This window comes from Hordeum vulgare, chromosome 6H (assembly GCF_904849725.1).
Source record: "Hordeum vulgare subsp. vulgare chromosome 6H, MorexV3_pseudomolecules_assembly, whole genome shotgun sequence".
Taxonomy (NCBI): domain Eukaryota; kingdom Viridiplantae; phylum Streptophyta; class Magnoliopsida; order Poales; family Poaceae; genus Hordeum; species Hordeum vulgare.
The window spans coordinates 43,368,950-43,376,110 of record NC_058523.1 but is presented as its reverse complement, the minus strand read 5'-3'; positions in this window follow the sequence as shown (position 1 = coordinate 43,376,110).

Here is a 7,161-nt window from a genome sequence, read left to right as displayed (position 1 = left end):
TGAGATCATATAACTCACTGACACCGGAGGAATGCTTTGTGTGTATCAAACGTCGCAACGTAACTGGGTGACTATAAAGATGCTCTACAGGTATCTCCGAAGGTGTTAGTTGAGTTAGTATGGATCAAGACTGGGATTTGTCACTTCGTGTGACGGAGAGGTATCTCGGGGCCCACTCGGTAATACAACATCACACACAAGCCTTGGAAGCAATGTAACTTAGTGTAAGTTGCGGGATCTTGTATTACGGAACGAGTAAAGAGACTTGCCGGTAAACGAGATTGAAATAGGTATGCGGATACTGACGATCGAATCTCGGGCAAGTAACATACCGAAGGACAAAGGGAATGACATACGGGATTATACGAATCCTTGGCACTGAGGTTCAAACGATAAGATCTTCGTAGAATATGTAGGATCCAATATGGGCATCCAGGTCCCGCTATTGGATATTGACCGAGGAGTCTCTCGGGTCATGTCTACATAGTTCTCGAACCCGCAGGGTCTGCACACTTAAGGTTCGACGTTGTTTTATGCGTATTTGAGTTATATGGTTGGTTACCGAATGTTGTTCGGAGTCCCGGATGAGATCACGGACGTCACGAAGGTTTCCGGAATGGTCCGGAAACGAAGATTAAAATATAGGATGACCTCATTTGATTACCGGAAGGTTTTCGGAGTTACCGGGAATGTACCGGGAATGACGAATGGGTTCCGGGAGTTCACCGGGGGGGGCAACCTACCCCGGGGAAGCCCATAGGCCTTGGGGGAGACACACCAGCCCTTAGTGGGCTGGTGGGACAGCCCACAAGTGCCCTATGCACCAAGGAGAAGAAAATCAAGAGAGAAAGAAAAAAAGAGGAGGTGGGAAGGAAGGGGGACTCCCTCCCACCAAACCTAGTCCAACTCGGTTTGGGGGGGAGAGTCCTCCCCCTTGGACTCGGCCGACCCCCTTGGGGCTCCTTGAGCCCCAAGGCAAAGCCCCCTCCCTCCCACCTATATATACGGAGGTTTTAGGGTTGATTTGAGACGACTTTTCCACGGCAGCCCGACCACATACCTCCACGGTTTTTCCTCTAGATCGCGTTTCTGCGGAGCTCGGGCGGAGCCCTGCTGAGACAAGGTCATCACCAACCTCCGGAGCGCCGTCACGCTGCCGGAGAACTCTTCTACCTCTCCGTCTCTCTTGCTGGATCAAGAAGGCCGAGATCATCGTCGAGCTGTACGTGTGCTGAACGCGGAGGTGCCGTCCGTTCGGTACTAGATCGTGGGACTGATCGCGGGATTGTTCTCGGGGCGGATCGAGGGACGTGAGGACGTTCCACTACATCAACCGCGTTCTCTAACGCTTCTGCTGTACGGTCTACAAGGGTACGTAGATCACTCATCCCCTCTTGTAGATGGACATCACCATGATAGGTCTTCGTGCGAGTAGGAAAATTTTTGTTTCCCATGCGACGTTCCCCAACAGTGGCATCATGAGCTAGATTCATGCGTAGATGTCTTCTCGAGTAGAAGACAAAAGTTTTTGTGGGCGGTGATGTGCGTTTTGCTGCCCTCCTTAGTCTTTTCTTGATTCCGCGGTATTGTTGGATTGAAGCGGCTTGGACCGACATTACTCGTACGCTTACGAGAGACTGGTTTCATCGTTATGAGTAACCCCCTTTGCTCAAAGATGAGTGGCAAGTGACGGTTTCTCCAACTTTTGTTGAATCGGATTTGACCGAGGAGGTCCTTGGATGAGGTTAAATAGCAACTCATATATCTCCGTTGTGGTGTTTGCGTAAGTAAGATGCGATCCTACTAGATGCCCTTGGTCACCACGTAAAACATGCAACAACAAAATTAGAGGACGTCTAACTTGTTTTTGCAGGGTATGCTTGTGATGTGATATGGCCAACGATGTGATGTGATATATTGGATGTATGAGATGATCATGTTGTAATAGAAATATTGACTTGCACGTCAATGGTACGGCAACCGGCAGGAGCCATAGGGTTGTCTTTATACTAACGTTTGTGCTTGCAGATGCGTTTACTATTTTGCTAGGATGTAGCTTTAGTAGTAATAGCATGAGTAGCACGACAACCCCGATGGCAACACGTTCATGGATGATCATGGTGTGGCGCCGGTGACAAGAAGATCGTGCCGGTGCTTTGGTCTTGGAGATCAAGAAGCACCTGATGATGGCCATATCATGTCACTTATGAATTGCATGTGATGTTAATCCTTTTCTGCACCTTATTTTGCTTAGAACGGCGGTAGCATTATGAGGTGATCTCTCACTAAAATTTCAAGACGAAATTGTGTTCTCCCCGACTGTGCACCGTTGCTACAGTTCGTCGTTTCGAGACACCACGTGATGATCGGGTGTGATAGACTCAACGTTCACATACAACGGGTGCAAAACAGTTGCGCACGCGGAACACTCGGGTTAAGCTTGACGAGCCTAGCATGTGCAGACATGGCCTCGGAATACATGAGACCGAAAGGTCGATCATGAATCATATAGATGATATGATTAGCATAGGGATGCTTACCACTGAAACTATTCTCAACTCACGTGATGATCGGACTTGGGATAGTGTAAGTGGATCATGAACCACTCAAATGACTAGAGAGATGTACTTTTTGAGTGGGAGTTTAGCATATAATTTGATTAAGTTGAACTCTAATTATCTTGAACATAATCTAAGTCCACTTTGAATATATTTTGTTTTGTAGATCATGGCTCACGCGACACTCATCCTGAATTTCAATACGTTCCTAGAGAAAGCTAAGTTGAAAGATGATGGAAGCAACTTTGTAGACAGGGCTTGTAATCTTAAGCTAATCTTACAAGCTGGGAAGAAGGATTATGTCCTTAATGCTGCGCTAGGAGATGAACCACCCGCTACGGCTGATCAGGATGTTAAGAACGCTTGGTTAGCACGTAAGGAGGACTACTCAATAGTTCAATGTGCAGTCATGTATGGCTTAGAACCGGGACTTCAACGTCGCTTTGAGCGTCATGGAGCATTTGAGATGTTCCAGGAGTTGGAGTTTATCTTTCAGAAGAACGCCCGGATCGAGAGGTATGAGACCTCCGATAAATTCTATGCTTGCAAGATGGAGGAAAACTCGTCTGTCAATGAACATGTGCTCAAAATGTCTGGGTACTCAAACCGTCTAGCTGAGCTGGGGATTGAACTCCCGCAAGAAGCTATCACTAACAGAATCCTTCAATCACTACCGCCAAACTACAAAGGCTTTGTGTTGAACTACAACATGCAAGGGATGAACAAGTCTCTCGGAGAGTTGTTTGCGATGTTGAAAGTCGCAGAGTCTGAACTCCGTAAAGAGCATCAAGTGTTGATGGTGAATAAGACCACTAGTTTCAAGAGAAACGGCAAAGGCAAGAAGGGCAATTCGAAGAAGAGCGGCAAGCCTGTTGCCAATCCGCCGAAGAAACCCAAGGCTGGACCTAAGCCTGAAACGGAGTGCTACTATTGCAAGGGTATGGGTCACTGGAAGCGCAATTGTCCCAAGTATCTGGCGGATAAGAAGGCTGGCAAAGAGAAATCAGGTATATTTGATATACATGTTATTGATGTGTACTTAACCAGCTCTCGTAGTAGTGCCTGGGTATTCGATACCGGTTCTGTTGCTCATATTTGCAACTCGAAACAGGAACTGCGGAATAGACGAAGACTGGCGAAAGATGAAGTGACGATGCGCGTAGGAAATGGTTCCAAGGTTGATGCAATCGCCGTCGACACAGTGTCACTTCAACTACCATCAGGATTAGTGATGAACTTAAATCGTTGTTATTTAGTGCCTGTGTTGAGCATGAACATTATATCTGGATCTTGTTTATTGCGAGACGGTTACTCTTTTAAGTCAGAGAATAATGGTTGTTCTATTTCTATGAGTAACATCTTTTATGGTCATGCACCGAATGTGAGAGGATTGTTCATATTGAATCTTGATAGCGATACGCATATACATGACATTGAGACCAAAAGAGTTAGAGTTAACAATGATAGCGCCATATTTTTGTGGCACTGCCGCTTAGGTCATATTGGTGTAAAACGCATGAAGAAACTCCATGCTGATGGACTTTTGGAGTCACTTGACTTTGATTCACTTGACACGTGCGAACCATGCCTCATGGGCAAGATGACTAAGACTCCGCTCTCCGGAAAAATGGAGCGTGCAAGTGACTTATTGGAAATCATACATACCGATGTGTGTGGTCCAATGAGCGTGGAGGCACGCGGCGGATATCGTTATTTTCTCACCTTCACTGACGATTTGAGTAGGTATGGTTATGTCTACTTGATGAAGCACAAGTCTGAAACATTTGAATAGTTCAAGCAATTTCAGAGTGAAGTGGAAAATCATCGTAACAAGAAGATCAAGTTCCTACGGTCTGATCGTGGGGGTGAATATCTGAGTTTCGAGTTTGGTGATCACTTAAGAAAATGTGGAATTGTTTCACAGTTAACACCGCCTGGAACACCACAGCGTAATGGTGTGTCCGAACGTCGTCATCGTACTTTGTTAGAGATGGTGCGATCTATGATGTCTCTTACTGATTTTCCGTTATCATTTTGGGGTTATGCATTAGAAACAGGTCCATTCACTTTAAATAGGGAACCATCAAAGTCCGTTGAGACGACACCATACGAACTGTGGTATGGCAAAAGGCCAAAGTTGTCGTTTCTTAAAGTTTGGGGATGTGATGCTTATGTCAAAAAGCTTCAGCCTGAAAAGCTGGAACCCAAAGCGGAAAAGTGCGTCTTCATAAGTTACCCAAAAGAGACAGTTGGGTACACCTTCTATCTCAAATCCGAGGGAAAAGTGTTTGTTGCTAAGAACGGAGCTTTTCTCGAGAAGGAGTTTCTCGAGAGAGAATTGAGTGGGAGGAAGATAGAACTTGACGAGGTTGTCGAACCTCTCATCCCTCTAGATGGTGGCGCAGGGCAAGGGGAAACCTCTGTCGTTGCGACGCCGGTTGAGGAGGAAGTTAATGATGATGATCATGAAACTCCAGTTCAAGTTTCTGTTGAACCATGCAGGTCGACGAGATCACACACTGCTCTAGAGTGGTACGGTAATCCCGTCTTGTCAATCATGTTGTTGGACAATAATGAACCTGCAGATTATGAAGAAGCAATGGTGGGCCCAGATTCCAACAAATGGCTAGAAGCCATGAAGTCCGAGATAGGATCCATGTATGAGAACAAAGTGTGGACTTTGGAGATACTACCTGAGGTCCGCAAGGCTATTCAGAACAAATGGATCTTTAAGAAGAAGACGGACGCTGACGGTAATGTGACCGTTTATAAAGCTCGACTTGTGGCAAAGGGTTTTTCACAAGTTCCAGGAGTTGACTACGATGAGACTTTCTCACCCGTAGCGATGCTTAAGTCCGTCAGAATCATGTTAGCAATAGCTGCACTTTTCGATTATGAAATCTGGCAGATGGATGTCAAAACGGCGTTCCTTAACGGTTTCCTTAAGGAAGAGTTGTATATGATGCAACCCGAAGGTTTTGTCGATCCTAAGAATGCTAACAAGGTGTGCAAGCTCCAGCGATCCATTTATGGACTTGTGCAAGCATCTCGGAGTTGGAACAAACATTTTGATGAGGTGATCAAAGCATTTGGGTTTATACAAGTGGTTGGAGAATCTTGTATTTACAAGAAAGTGAGTGGGAGCTCTGTGGCGTTTCTAATATTATATGTGGATGACATATTACTGATTGGAAACAACGTAGAGCTTTTGGAGAGCATAAAAGGTTACTTGAATAAAAGTTTCTCTATGAAGGACCTAGGAGAAGCTGCTTACATTCTAGGCATTAAGATCTATTGGGATAGATCAAAACGCCTGATAGGACTTTCACAAAGCACATACCTTGATAAAGTTTTGAAAAGGTTCAAGATGGAACAGTCCAAGAAAGGGTTCTTGCCAGTTTTACAAGGTACAATGTCGTGGTTTTGTCACGGCAGATGCCCTCAGGAGAGAACTTAGGTGTGAGGCCATCGCAACCATGTGGCGGCTTGAAGGGGTTGGTCGGAATCGAGAGACGCGAGTTTACCCAGGTTCGGCCCCTTCGATGGAGGTAAAAGCCTACGTCCTGCTTGTGCTTCATTGATGAAGATGATGATCTCAATTACAAGGATGCAGACTCGCCACCTCTAATCTTGTGGGTGTCTGGTCTGTCTATCTAATGGTCTGTCTTGTCTAGACCTAAGTTGTATCTCTTGTCCCTCTTGGGGCGCCTTACCCCTCCTTATATAGGTGGAAGGGGTAGGTTTACATGTAGAGTCCTACTAGGAGTAGGAATAGGACTAGTCTCTCTTGAATCCTAATCCGGGTCTTGTTTCCTTTGTGAGGGAGTCTCTCCTCTTCTTGGGCCTTCTATGTGAGTCGGCCCTCCTGGCCTCTCTATGAGTCGCCTTATGCCAGGGTGTACGCCGGGCCTTGGGCCTTCGTCATTTATCTCCGTCGCCTGTGGGGACAAGTATGAGTCGCCCGCCAGGTCACTGCTGAGTCGCCGGTGAGTCGCCAAGTCCTTGGCGGGTCATACTCCAAGCCGGGTTACACTGCGGGGTATATCCCCGACATTAGCCCCCAAGGTTAGCTTGAATTTATTCATGGTAAGCTCCTGAAATAAGAATAATAAATAAGTTAAGGGACCGGCTTGCTCCTCTGGCCGACTTGATTTACTGAAGCGGCTCCTTGAAAAATCCGGGTTTCTTCGAACCGCCTTCAATCATCTCATAGGTACGTGTCCTTTGTAATAAAATACATATGCCATTGAGTCGGCCTCCAATGCTTTGGCTTGATGAAAATTTGGGAAATAAGAAATCCACACAATGTTGAACTAGCTTCTCTTGCTTCGGCGGGTTATGATTGACAATGGCGGGTCATGATTGACAATGGCGGGTCATCATAATTAGTAGTGCCCCGTCAAACAACTGAACTCCAATTGACAAATCCGTGTGATGTTGAGCCGGTCTTTCAGTGCTTCAACTAGATAAAAATATGTTGAACCGGTCTCCCAATACTTCACCTCCATGACAGAATGAAATGTGCTCTTCAATTTTTTGATATATCTATATTATCTGTAGCCCCCAAGGGCCGGGTCATCAGTGTGTGATGGGCCGGGTCTCC